We start from the raw sequence: 14887 nt of genomic DNA on the forward strand, positions 1-14887 counted from the left end.
AGAAGTATCTTTATCGGGTGCTGATAATACCTACATTTAGGAAAAAACAGGAATTCAGTGCACAATGTTCCTGCTCACTGCAAATTTATTGTGACTAAAGAGATTATTTAAAAATGATTATTATTTGTTTCAAAACAAAAAAAATTCTCACTTTCCATGAAAACAAACTCTACAATTATAAGTATTTTATCATATTTCTGCCCTATATTAAACAAACACAGATTTATTGAGGACAGTATAAATCAGGCTTACACAATTCAGCCATACGCTACATCTGTGAAATAGTAAGATCTTGCTCAAGCTCTGTCATGATAGGAGGCAATAAGACGCAGGGTTTATTCAGCACGGACTACTTTTATTGAACTGTAGCACCAGTGTACGTGGCTACATCAATTTTCCAAAAACATACAGTGTTCCAGCGACCTCTAGTGGCCGGCCCCATAGTAGCCTTACTAGTACAACAAAAATAAATCTCACAACATCTTCCCCTTTAACAAAAGTACTTTAAATATAAAACAGTGTTGTCAGAACGTACGACATCACAGGGGTAGACTACCCTCAGTCCTGATAAGGGATTATTCATTGTGGCTAATGGTCACAACCCCCGTATGCTATTTAAAATTTTTAATTCTGTTGTTAATCCCGGTCCTGATATGCCTTTACTGTATTCACAAGCTCTTTGTGAGCGTTTTCAAATTCTTTTTTTAGATAAGGTTTTATCCCTTAAGCTTTCCTTTTCGTCTGCCTCTTATCCTGTCTTTTCCTCTGAGTGTAATTCAACTTTTCATCAATTTGAGCCCGTGTCACTTTCGACTCTGAAGCAGCTGGTTGATCAACTAAAAAACACCAATGCTGTGTTTGATATTCTCCCATCACGCATTGTTAAGGGCTGCTTTGATGTAATTGGACCGAGCATTGTATTCTTAATGAATTTTTCTCTACTCTCTGGATCTGTCCCACTGGCCTTTAAGCATGCTGTAGTCCAGCCTATTCTGAAAAAGAAGAATCTTGATTGTTATGATCTTTTGAACTATCGACCAATCTCTAAGCTTCCGTTTCTGTCCAAGATCCTGGAGCGACTAGTTCTCTCTCAGCTTCAGGCGTACTTAGACGCGAACAACATTGCAGAGAAATTTCAGTCTGCCTTTAAGCCACGGCACAGCACTGAAACGGCCTTGCTTAGAGTTCTCAATGACCTATTTGTAAGCACTGACTCTGGACGCTCTGTGGTCCTGGTTTTATTGGACCTTTCCTCTGCTTTTGATATGGTTGATCATAACATTCTTCTATTAAGACTTGAGTATACTGTGGGTATAAGAGGCACTGCCCTCAACTGGTTTAAATCTTATCTTGCTGACAGGTCTTTTTCGGTTAATTTGGGCAACTTCTCATCTTCCTCGGTACCTGTACGCTGTGGTGTGCCTCAAGGATCTGTATTAGGCCCTATTCTCTTTTCGCTATATCTGCTCCCTCTTGGAGCAATTTTTGAGAAGTATAATATTGCCTTTCATTGCTATGCTGATGATATACAGATTTATTTTGAGATTACTGACGATCTTGCTATGTCTTTTCACTATTTTCATGAATGCATGCGTGAGGTTAAAGGTTGGTTCAAGAGTAATTCTTTTGTCCTGAACGAAAAGAAAATGGAGATCGTGGTGTTTGATAGTAAAATCCCCCGCGACCAACTGTGCGCTGCTCTGATGCCTTTTGCTAGCTCTCCTTCTGATTATGCCAGTAATTTGGGCATACTACTGGATAGCTCGCTTAAATTTGACAAGCAAGTGTCTGCTGTTGTGAGGTCTAGTTTTAATCAGCTGCGCCTCATTTCTAAGGCTAAGCGCTATATTCCGCACACTGACTTGGAAAAACTCATTCACGCATTCGTGACTTCCAGGTTGGACTACTGCAACTCTCTTTACATTGGCCTTTCCTCCACCCTTCTCGTTAGATTGCAGACTGTCCAGAATGCGGCGGCACGCCTTTTGACAGGTAGCAGGAAGTTTTCTTCCATCACTCCTGTTCTCGCTGGCTTGCACTGGCTTCCAATTAAATACCGCATTCAATTTAAAATGTTACTTTTCACCTACAAAACCATTAATAACTTGGCGCCGAGCTACCTCAATGAGCTTCTCAAGTTACACACTCCTGTCAGAGCACTTAGATCTGCTACCCAAATTCTTCTGGAGCAACCTCGTTCTCGGCTGAAGTCTCGCAGTGACCGCGCGTTTGCTGTAGCTGCCCCAGTCTTATGGAAAAACCTTCCTGTCGCTATCCGGGCTTCTGATTCTATGCCACTGTTTAAATCACGGCTGAAGACTTATTTGTTTAATCTTGCCTTTCCACCTAGTTAACACTTGGTGTGCGTTGGTACATTTTTATCCGTTATGCTTGTGAACTACTTTTATATCTTATGATTGTCAAGGTTTTTATAATTGATACGTGCCTGGTCCTTCCTCTTTTCCCTCCCATCTCCCTTTTCCTATTTTATTTTTGTCAAGCACCTTGGTATACCCTTGGTTTTTTAGTGTGCTTTATAAATAAAGTTTATTATTATTATTATTATTATTCTGCCCTTAGAACATAGAAAGGAGATAGTCCTCAGTCTCCTTTTGGAGCATCCCTTTGGCAAACCGTGTCCCTATTGACTGGACTGGGCAACAATGTCTTTTCGAGTACTGCAATCGTTTGCCAGGGGCCATTGGGCAGAGGAGTAGTCACGAGGGGTTCCCGTCGCTGTGTAGGCTTGTGCTCTCTGCAAAAGTTGCATGATCTCACCTTGTATGTCATTTGAAGTCCAATGGTGGGCTACCACACTGTTGATCTTGCACACTCTCTACATTTAGTTAGTCCTTGGTGGCCTTCATGTAATTGGTCAAGGACACTGGGTCTGAATGCTGTGGGAATTACAATGCGATCGTGGTAGAGCACTAGACCGTCTGATTCTGAAAGGTGGCTTCTGGCTGCATAGAAGCCTTGCAGTGATGAGCTCTTTGCCATTCTCAAAGGCCACCCTTGTCTGATGAAAATGATTATTTTTTGAAGCTCTGGGTCCATCTGTGTAGCACTGTGAATTTCCTCCAACTTATGCGACTTGAGTTCAATTCCACCATCAGGCCGGGGTCTTTCTGTGTGGAGTTTGCATGTTCTCCCCGTGTTTGCGTGGGTTCTCTCCGGGTACTCCGGCTTCCTCCCACCGTCCAAAGACATGCAGCTTGTGGGGATAGGTTAATTGGATAATCCAAATTGCCACTAGGTGTGAATGTGAGTGTGAATGGTTGTCTGTCCCTGTGTGTTAGCCCTGCGACAGACTGGCGACCTGTCCAGGGTGTACCCTGCCTCTCGCCCTATGACAGCTGGGATAGGCTCCAGCGCCCCCCGCGACCCTGAAAAGGATAAGCGGAAGCGAATGGATGGATGGATGGATGGATGGGATTATGTGACTTGATAGTTTTGCTTGTCACTACGTTGCTCACATATACCTTGACCCGGCTGTCTGTATCGAACTGATAGCATCCATGCAGTGGATGTCTGGAGAGTGCGTCCGCCACCACTAACTGTTTACCGAGAACATGCTCAGCAGTGACACTGAATCACATCAGTCGCATCAGCAGTCTCTGACATCTCAGTGGTGTTTGGTCAAGGTCGTATGAGTTGATCAAAGGCACCAAGGGCTTATGGTCAGTTTGTACACATACATGACCCATGCCTTGGATGTAGCGGGCAAAACGTTCACAGGCCCAGACAGATGCTAAACACTCTTTTTCAATCTGTGAATATCTTTTCTCTGCATCTGTGAGAGTGCGAGAACAAAAAGCAACAGGCCAAAACTCCCCGTCATGGTCCTGTAACAGTGCAGCATGCAGGCCATAGCTGCTTGGACCTGTTGAGCTTAAGGCCTGATGCTTTGATTGTCAGTAATACTGCATCTAAGCGTTGGTCATGCTCCTCTTTCTTAGCCCTGAAAACCAGTATGTCGTCCATCACAATGACAGTCCCATCTAGGCCCTTGAGCAAAGTGCTCATGAGCCGCTGGAAGATCTCGGGTGCTGTTATGCCAAATGGGAGACGCCTGAAGCAAAACCTGCCCATGGGAGTTATGAACATGGTCAGTTTTTGGCAGCTGGGGTCCAGTGGAATTTGCCAGAACTCACTGGAGGCATCCAAAGTGGATAAAACTTTGGGGGGATCGTGGATCAAAGAGTTGGCAGTTCGTCTTGTGACCGGAAGGTTGCTGGTTCGAACCCTGGCTCCGACAGTCTTGGTCGTTGTGTCCTTGGGCAAGACACTTCACCTGCCGCCTACTGGTGGTGGTCTGAGGGGCCGATGGCGCGATATGGCAGCCTCGCTTCTGTCAGTCTGCCCCAAGGCAACAGTGGTTGTGTGACTGGAGGAGCCATTGGCTTTTGCGGTATGTAACTTACTTTATTAACTTACATTACAGCAAATTTATGCATTTTGTCCACGTGTTTATTTTTCTGTTTTGCAGCTGGTCTGAAGGCTGGTGTTTATTCTCTGCTGCAATTAAACATGACTTGCGGTGAAGCTCTATGGAGTGGCTCGATGGACAAAAACATAAATATTACACATGTGGCCCAGAGAAAGAAGACTCGCGTTGTGAGTTTGCTAACCCTGATGTTTCCCTGCACATCAAGGATTGCTGTTAAAGCAGAATTGAAGTGTACTGTTCAAACACAGGGATTTTAAGTGGCACCATAGTGGGTTAAAACAAACATAAAAAAAAGACATGTCGGTTTTTCCTGTGACTTTCATATTGTGGACAGTTAGAGCAAGGAATGCCAATTTCTCATGGTGAATCTTCACTGATGTGACATTGTGAAGGATTTAGTTATTCTCTATGGTTAATGAAATTGCACTAATTAATTCATATTTATTATAAATAATCCTAATTACACATCTTGCTTCCGTGTTTGTGTGCTGTGTCACTAAATACATTTTAGTGACACATTTTATTTTAGTTTTATACATTGATTAATGACCTGCAGAATCGCCTTATCATATTAGGTGTCCACAATTGTCACTTAAAGTCGAATTTTATGCTTTCTCACTCTTGAAAGTGATTACATCCTTGCATTACATACTTAAGTTTTTTGCTGATAGGTTTCTAAAAAGAAACATGCAGATTTAAAATATAACATGCAGCTTTCTATATATGGATACATAAAAACACTTTATTTGTTACATTTATGATTAATGTATTTGAACGTAGACACAACACATTTGTGTTGGCTTATTGGCTTATTAAAGTTCCTGTCTTGAACTTTGCCTGTGTGTGTTTCAGGTACTGCACTCTCAAAGACTGAATCAACCAGCCTTGCAGCCATGGGTCATTGTGAGCATCACAGGGAAGGTTGAAGCCGCCCACTGCAGCTGTATGGCCGGAGTCGCGGAGACCTGCACCCATGTCTCTGCTCTTCTGTTTAAAGTAGAAGCAACAGTGTGGATCTGTGGCACAAGGACTGTTACAGATGAACCTGCATACTTGATTTTGCTGGGTAATATGACCAAGATACAGCCAGAGGTTGGCCATAAGATAGACTTCTCCTCTTCAGCTGCCCAAAAAAAGTCTCTCAATCAAAACATAAACAGACCATCGTCAGCAGGCCGGGTGAGAAGTATGGTCTTCACCAAACCTCCACAGGAGCAGCTCAGCCGAGTCGCTGCCTTCACTCAGGCACAGACGGTATCCACGCGCCTTCACGTCTGCAGTGCCCGGTGGTGCTTTCCGTGGCTCGTTACAAACGATGTGACATATATGAAGTCGTAAGTGTTCGTGTATTTAATATCGTACTAGGCAGATTTACTGCATTACCATTTACTACACATTTACCTGTGTATGGCTATTGTCAGTACATGTTGCTCATTGTAAACTTTCTTTAAGTGTGTAACATTCACAATGATACTGTTGATGGTAACGTGTATGATTCCAGCGTACCTGACAGGGACTATTGACTTTTTGTACACAGCTGATTATGTAAAGCCCCTCGCATTGGATTCATAATCAAGTTCACTGATTGACTACCCTGCAGTGCTGTTTTCCTGTATTCCTGTTTCATCCACTTTAATGAAGTGTCCTGTGTTATAGTAACAGTGAGTTGTGGATTGACTTAATGAATGCCTAAGTTGGGCTTTAATCTGCCTTAGACTTACTGATCTTCTTTGAATCAGCACCACAATAATCGTAAGGGCACTGACAAAACATACAAGTATAAATAAATAAAATCTATAGAAAGAGAAATATGTTTGATATGTTTTTATTAAGTTGCACACAAATAGCATTCTCTGCCAACAGGCTCAGAAGACAAAACTATGTAGAAACTGTGGAGGCAAATTTCTTTTCTCATGTAGTAATCACATCTTTAATCATATCACATTAGTTATAGTAATATCACTTTCTCACTTTACTATAGTAAGAGCACTCCCATCACCAGTTTACATGCATGTGGAATGTTAACACAGTGAGGCCATTGTAATTTGAGTTTAAATAGATAGTGGGATGATCCTAGTGTTTCACTGGGATGCTCTCTCCACATTGCAATGTGTTTATTAAACCCACTTCAAATCAAGCTCACTGGGTGTGTTGCAGGTTATTGTTAAAATTTCCATAACAAATCACATAACAGACCGGAACCACAGAAGCAATGTGTACAAGCAGGTGACAAACACAAGTTTTTGAAGTATTTGTACAACACATGCCTCTGCAACAGCTTCAGTGTTTCCTGGAATTGATTCGGAAACAATAACAAAGCTATTATCTATCTGTTATGACAGTCAAATTTCCCCCAAATAGTCTTGGTTGAGGTCGAGTGACTGTGAAAGGTATATGATCACAACATTTTCATAATGAACTATTCAGTGACCCCTCTTCAAATATTTTGTCACAGGACAAACATAATCTCTCATAGCATCTTTGTCGTGATTTTACAACTCTTTGACCTTTGACAAGTGGACCCTAACATGGCAGCAAAGTGCAACAATGTCTCTTCGTGTACGGGTCAAGAGTTCACGGTATGCATTTAATTTCTTGCATGTCTGTAAATGACTAGTGCAATGGTATAAATAATCCTTCACATTTTACCAGTATAAAAGTAAAACAATTACATCGTCTCATCGGGGCAACCTAAAAGACTCCTTTTATGGCTAGTCTTTGCACATCATAATAACACAGAAGAGAAGAAAGCAGTCACTTGCGGTGAAGCTCTATGGAGTGGCTCGATGGACAAAAACATAAATATTACACATGTGGCCCAGAGAAAGAAGACTCGCGTTGTGAGTTTGCTAACCCTGATGTTTCCCTGCACATCAAGGATTGCTGTTAAAGCAGAATTGAAGTGTACTGTTCAAACACAGGGATTTAAATTGGCACCATAGTGGGTTAAAACAAACATAAAAAAAGACATGTCGGTTTTTCCTGTGACTTTCATATTGTGGACAGTTAGAGCAAGGAATGCCAATTTCTCATGGTGAATCTTCAAAGACAGAGCAGAGTGGGTCTGCTTCAGTGGTGCACTGATCAGGTAATGAAAGCTGAACTTGTGTGAATTTCACTCTGGGTCTGTAAAAACTCAGATGAGCAATGTTCTGCCTGTAAAACATTGGTTTGATGTGTAAGTAACTAATCCACACCAGGATTATTTATAATAAAAGCATTTTTTTAAATTGTGGATTTACTACTTTTCCTTGATTATTAAAGGACTACAACACCCAAACTAGTCATTACCTTTGCTTTAATTTTTTCTTTTTTTTATTATAGCGAAAGTAGTCTTCAGGAAAAGTTCTCCAGGCTTCTTGAAGGACATTCAATTCAGTTCAATTCAAGTCAAGTCAAGTCAAGTCAAGTTGGCTTTATTGTCACTTCAACCATATACAGTTTAACAGTACACAGTGAGGCAAAACAACGTTCCTCCAGGAACCAAGGTGCTACATGCAACATAAATTTACAACATAATTTAACAGAAAACTCTAAACTAGCTAACTAAGAGGCCTAGTTAGCTGGCTAGCAGAGACAAAACAGACTGACCTAACATAAATTACAACATAAATTAACAAAAAACTATCTAACTAGCTAAGGATGACTTTTTTTTTTTGTTATCAGACAGCAGACAACAAAGTGCACGTGCAAATGTGCAAACAAGAGCAGCAAGTGACAGTGTGACAAAAAAAAACACAACGTAACATAATAATAAGGTTTTGTGATGATGAGTTGAGGTAGTGGAGGAACAGTAAACATTCCTTAGTGTAGCAGCAAAAATTAGGAAGTGCAGAAGTTAGTGCAGAAAGTCCAGTAATAATATTGTGCAAAAGAGCATTTACAGGTTGGTGTGTGCGATGGTTTGGTGGTGTAGGTCAGTGTGTTTGCGCTTGTGTTGATTAGTCAGTCCAGTCTCAATGTTTTGAGGTAGTTGAGTTAAGCTGAGTGATAATGTTAGTGTGTGTGTATGTGTGTGTGTGCGTGTTTATCAGTCAGTCCCTTTTTGCTGAGGAGACGGATGGCTTGTGGAAAAAAGCTGTTGCACAGTCTGGATGTGTGTGCCCGAATGCTTCGGTACCTTTTTCCAGATGGCAGGAGTGTGAAGAGTGTGTGAGAGGGGTGTGTCCGATCAGCCACAATGCTGGTGGCTTTGCGAATGCATCGTGTGGTGTAGATGTCCTCAATAGAGGGGAGAGAGACCCCGATGATCTTCTCTGCTGTTCCCACTATCCGCTGTAGGGTCTTGCGGTCTGATATGGCACAGTTCCCAAACCAGACAGTGATGCAGCCGCTCAGGATGCTCTCGATAGTTCCTCTATAGAAGGTGGTCAGGATCGGTGGTGGAAGCCGGGCCTTTCTCAGTCTTCTCAGAAAGAAGAGACGCTGGTGGGCTTTCTTGTGCAGGGAGCTGGTGTTGAGGGACCAGCCGAGGTCCGTCTCCAGGTGGACGCCCAGGAATTTGGTGCTGTCGACGATCTCCACAGAGGAGCCGTTGATGCTCAGCGGTGAGTGGTCGCCTCGTGTCCTCCTAAAGTCAACAACCATCTCTTTTGTCTTGTCAACATTCAGAGACAGGTTGTTGTCTTTACACCAGTCCGTTAGTCTCTGCACTTCCTCTCTGTACGCTGACTCGTCGTTCTTGCTAATGAGACCCACCACGGTCGTGTCATCAGCGAACTTAATGATGTGATTTGAACTGTGTGTTGCTACACAGTCATGAGTCAGCAGTGTGAACAATTCAATTCAATTCAATTCAATTCAATTTTATTTATATTGCACCAAATCACAACAACAGTCGCCTCACAGAGCTTTATATTGTACAGTAGATCGTACAATAATAGATACAGAGAAAAACCCAACAATCATATGACCCCCTATGAGCAAGCACTTTGGCGACAGTGGGAAGGAAAAACTCCCTTTTAACAGGAAGAAACCTCCGGCAGAACCAGGCTCAGGGAGGGGCGGTCATCTGCTGCGACCGGTTGGGGTGAGAAGGAAGACAGGATAAAGACATGCATTCAAAGCTCTTCTTTTGGATGTTGGCTGCCTTTCCTTCCCTTCTCATTCAAGATGATCCCACTATTCACTAATGTTGAGGTCCAGGGTTTGGGGAGGCCAATACACAACTGATAGCATTCCATAATGTGTTTTTCTATTTGAAGATGGTGTTGTTGTAAATGCTATTGTATAATTACGTTAGCACAATGGTGATAGGAAGTAGGGGTGGGTTTTAATAATCGATTCATCGATTAAAATCGATTCTGGATTGGATAACGTGATATTGATTCATTAAAATCCTGAATCGATTTTTTTATATAAATGTATTTTGCCCAAAATTCCAGAATCTCAGGTGAAACGTCACAAAATTTTGACAACCACCCAACATTTAAAACAGTAAATGAGAGCAGGAACACGGCTTCTGCACAAAGACGTAAACACAAAGCGCGGACCGCGGATCAGAATCAGTGAGATGTCGCCTTTCTCACCCGACCGCACGGACACGGTCGGGGCTGAAAGCCGACAGCTCGCTGATTCTGATGTTTCGGCGGGTCCGCGCTTTGTGTTTACGTCCTTTTTGCACTGATTCTAAAGCTGTTAGTTTGATCTCTCTCCAAACAATATTGACCGAACCAGCAGCAAAAGAAGATCCAAACTAAGCTTCACACAAACATCGTCATGAATTCACTCTGACTTTTTGTAAACGTTTTAAAATTATACAAAATGTAAAACGCTTAGCCTGTCTCTAATAAAACCGCTGTAACTTCAGAGGTAATGTTCACATGCTGATTAATGGTTGTCTTTTGTTTTTGATGTACTGCAGAAAATTTTTATAAAATCCCAGGCCAGGAAAATCACCTTCATGTTTTTTTGTGTTTTATCTTCAGCTACTTTGACACAAAGGCATCTGCTGTGATGCTCACACCTTTGATAAAGTCTGGAAAGTGTCAGCTTCCTTTTTGTAGATACAAAAATATGTAAATGTACTGATCTGAATTATAATATTTCTGACTTTCTGAGGCAAAATTTCCCAGATTCAAATCGAATTGAATCGAATTGAATCAAATTGAATCGAATCGAATTGAATCAAATCGTGGATCGAATCGATTCAGGACCTTGTGAATCGGAATCGAATCGATTCTAGAAATCAGTGACGATACCCAGCCCTAATAGGAAGGCCCCAACCCCGCCTTCCTAATGTGGGAGCCAACCAATAGGACCACTCCCTCCATGTCTGCGACCAGTGAGACCACAATCATCACCATCTAACAAGGTACCAGTGATATGAGACACATATGTTGCTTTCCACTTGTATGCACAATCATATTGGGTCACGGGTGGTATATGGGAAGTCTGGTAAACAGGTCCCTGGTGGCAGGAAACTAAGTCCGTGGGTCAGAGGGGGCCAGTCGAGATTCAGTCTCTGAGCATGTTACATGTAGAACACTGGGTTCTGTGTTCCCTCTGTTTAGTTTCTGCCCATGTGTTCATTCTGTTCTCTGTCTGTTACTGTGTCTCTGAGTCCAGTCTGTGCATTTCCTGTTTTATTTTGAAGGTCTGTGTCTTATGTCAGTGTGTTCAGTTTTGTGCTCTCCCTGTCTCGTCTGTGTAATCAGTGTCAGCCGTGTCTCCCAGCTGTTTCCTTTCAGTCCTGTTCACCTCTTGTATTTAGTGTCTGAGTCTTACCCTGCTCGTCGTTGCGTCGTTCTTCATTCTACTCTGTTTGTTCTGTTTGCCCGGTTTCCTGTCTGTTGCTTTTCCAGTTTAGTTAGTTTTCTGTTCAATCGGCAAACACCCAATAAAGACGGGTGTTTTGACTTCAAATTTGCCTCTGTGAGTCCTGCTCTTGGGTTCCTGCCTGCCTTCACACAGCCATGACATTTTCTTCTTTTTTTTCCTGTTATTTATCTTCCTTCGTTGAGTCTCTGTTTCCTCCTTTTCTGCTTTGCAGTTTTTCACTTTTTCCTTTTTATTTGTTTCCTGTCTTTGTTCCTGCTGCTTTTATTGGAAGCAAGCTCCTCTGCAGAAAGAAACGCAATGTAGGACACATGTAGCTTTGGAAGATGGGTGCAACACTGACTGTCCAGCTCAGCTCAAAATTCAGTGTTTAGACATTTTCCTAGCTCTCCCATCTTCTTCTTCTTCATCCTCCTCCTCCCTTGGTCTCCTCCTCGAACCGCCTGGTACTGGGTTGGGGGGCAATAGCACAGGAGCATCCTGGCCATTGTCTCCATCGTCATCACTGTCATCTGTGTCACTATCAGGAACACTTTCAGTGTCGCTCTCAGATCCCTCATCTTCCCACCACCTGATTTCGTCAATAATTGGATCTTCTTCTGCTACATTATTGTACACGGGTTGTTCTATTTCTAGAGGTGGATTTCTTTCTGTGTAATCTCCTGCTCCCATCTCTGCTCCATTAATGACCAATGGTCGTTCTATCTGTTGGGGTGGATTTCTTTCTATGTTATCTCCTACTCCCATCTCTGCTCCATTAATGACCAAGGGTCGTTCTATCTGTTGGGGTAGATTTCTTTCAATGCCATCGCCTACTCCCATCTCTGCTCTATAATTTTCCCAGGGTCCTGCTATTTCCTGGGGAGGATTTATTTCGATGCCTCCTGCCGGAACATCAACTGCCTCCTCTTGTTGTGGCAGTTGATTATCAACTAAACCACGCAACTGATTGATTTCAATCCAGGGGAACATCCTGTCAACTGCTCTAAGATTTCCCTGTTGCAGCAGTGCCAAAAGCAGCTCATTGACTGCTAGTCCTACACCAACATGGTTTTGTTCACCATCGTCATGGTTTTGTGAGCCGTCTCCTCTATCCATTTTTTGAAAACAGTCTGCTTTAATAGACTGGAGGAAGCTGGTCGGTACAGCTGTCAAACTTTAGCTGATTTGTATAGAACTTTTAAAATGTCCTTGAAAAAGAGTTTAAATCTCTTTAGCAAACTGTTTAAAAACACGGAGCAAATGTGAACTAATCGCAACTGATTGCTGTGAGGAACACTGCCAACTAACGGCTATTTAAGGATTTTCAGAGATCAAAGTCAAGATTTTGATTGGTTGTGCTTTGAGCTGACTTTTGTGACGTCATCGAATTTGGTTCATTGTGATGACGGTCAACATTCTGCTGATGAAAAAATGTCGCCGGTGACTGAAACTTTTACAGATGAAGCATTTCCCACAAAGCCTTGAATGAATTATAGTGACAGAAAGGGGCCACAAGATGGCGCCATTTTTCACGTAGTAATTCGCGCCTCAGAGGCGTCGTTATTTTTCAAAAAGAAAAAAGAAAAAGAAAGAAAGAAAGAAACAGCAACAACTACTAAACAGAATTTTTGCACGTTCATTGCACATTTGTGGGAATGTTTAAATATTTACTTTTTATTAATTACTTTTCATTTTATCTTTATTTTTAAAATCACCATGGCAATGCGCATGCGCATATTCTCCTGCACGCAACGGGCTTTGGAGGTGACGTAACGCCGCAATGCATTGTGGGAGCACCATATTGACAGGCCACGAATCAAAACAAACACACTGTAGCTCAAAATGAAAAGGACGGTGTAGAGACAGGTTATGTCCAGATGCAAAGAGACGGTACTTGCAAACAATAGCGTACATCGGAAATGTGGACCCGTATGAAAGTGGAGTAGGCAGTGGAGTAGAAACCCTGAAGACCAAACCGCTATTGACTTAGCATGATCTGTTCTCGTACCTTGTCTGTAAAGTCAGCGCATACACGGCGCACCAATTTCGCCGTTATAAATCTCTGGAGGCGCACATCCAATTCACCAAGGACTGGGTGCAATTGTGAGTACGCCGTCATTCAAACCAAGTGAAGTCATCTTGAGTACTACGAGTAAAATGCGTTTGATTTCCCTCCGAACATTCAGATTAGTGCAGCATAAATTCATTCATGAGGGGAAATTACAGTGAGAACATGTGAAAGCTCTGTTAGATGGATGCCATAGTGAGTTCAGTGCACTGATGTGACATTGTGAAGGATTTAGTTATTCTCTATGGTTAATGAAATTGCACTAATTAATTCATATTTATTATAAATAATCCTAATTACACATCTTGCTTCCGTGTTTTTGTGCTGTGTCACTAAATACATTTTAGTGACACATTTTATTTTAGTTTTATACATTGATTAATGACCTGCAGAATCGCCTTATCATATTAGGTGTCCACAATTGTCACTTAAAGTCGAACTTTATGCTTTCTCACTCTTGAAAGTGATTACATCCTTGCATTACATACTTAAGTTTTTTGCTGATAGGTTTCTAAAAAGAAACATGCAGATTTAAAATATAACATGCAGCTTTCTATATATGGATACATAAAAACACTTTATTTGTTACATTTATGATTAATGTATTTGAACGTAGACACAACACATTTGTGTTGGCTTATTGGCTTATTAAAGTTCGTGTCTTGAACTTTGCCTGTGTGTGTTTCAGGTACTGCACTCTCAAAGACTGAATCAACCAGCCTTGCAGCCATGGGTCATTGTGAGCATCACAGGGAAGGTTGAAGCCGCCCACTGCAGCTGTATGGCCGGAGTCGCGGAGACCTGCACCCATGTCTCTGCTCTTCTGTTTAAAGTAGAAGCAACAGTGTGGATCTGTGGCACAAGGACTGTTACAGATGAACCTGCATACTTGATTTTGCTGGGTAATATGACCAAGATACAGCCAGAGGTTGGCCATAAGATAGACTTCTCCTCTTCAGCTGCCCAAAAAAAGTCTCTCAATCAAAACATAAACAGACCATCGTCAGCAGGCCGGGTGAGAAGTATGGTCTTCACCAAACCTCCACAGGAGCAGCTCAGCCGAGTCGCTGCCTTCACTCAGGCACAGACGGTATCCACGCGCCTTCACGTCTGCAGTGCCCGGTGGTGCTTTCCGTGGCTCGTTACAAACGATGTGACATATATGAAGTCGTAAGTGTTCGTGTATTTAATATCGTACTAGGCAGATTTACTGCATTACCATTTACTACACATTTACCTGTGTATGGCTATTGTCAGTACATGTTGCTCATTGTAAACTTTCTTTAAGTGTGTAACATTCACAATGATACTGTTGATGGTAACGTGTATGATTCCAGCGTACCTGACAGGGACTATTGACTTTTTGTACACAGCTGATTATGTAAAGCCCCTCGCATTGGATTCATAATCAAGTTCACTGATTGACTACCCTGCAGTGCTGTTTTCCTGTATTCCTGTTTCATCCACTTTAATGAAGTGTCCTGTGTTATAGTAACAGTGAGTTGTGGATTGACTTAATGAATGCCTAAGTTGGGCTTTAATCTGCCTTAGACTTACTGATCTTCTTTGAATCAGCACCACAATAATCGTAAGGGCACTGACAAAACATA

Source organism: Simochromis diagramma, unplaced genomic scaffold (genome assembly GCF_900408965.1).
Source record: "Simochromis diagramma unplaced genomic scaffold, fSimDia1.1 OVJJ01000123.1, whole genome shotgun sequence".
NCBI classification, from domain to species: domain Eukaryota; kingdom Metazoa; phylum Chordata; class Actinopteri; order Cichliformes; family Cichlidae; genus Simochromis; species Simochromis diagramma.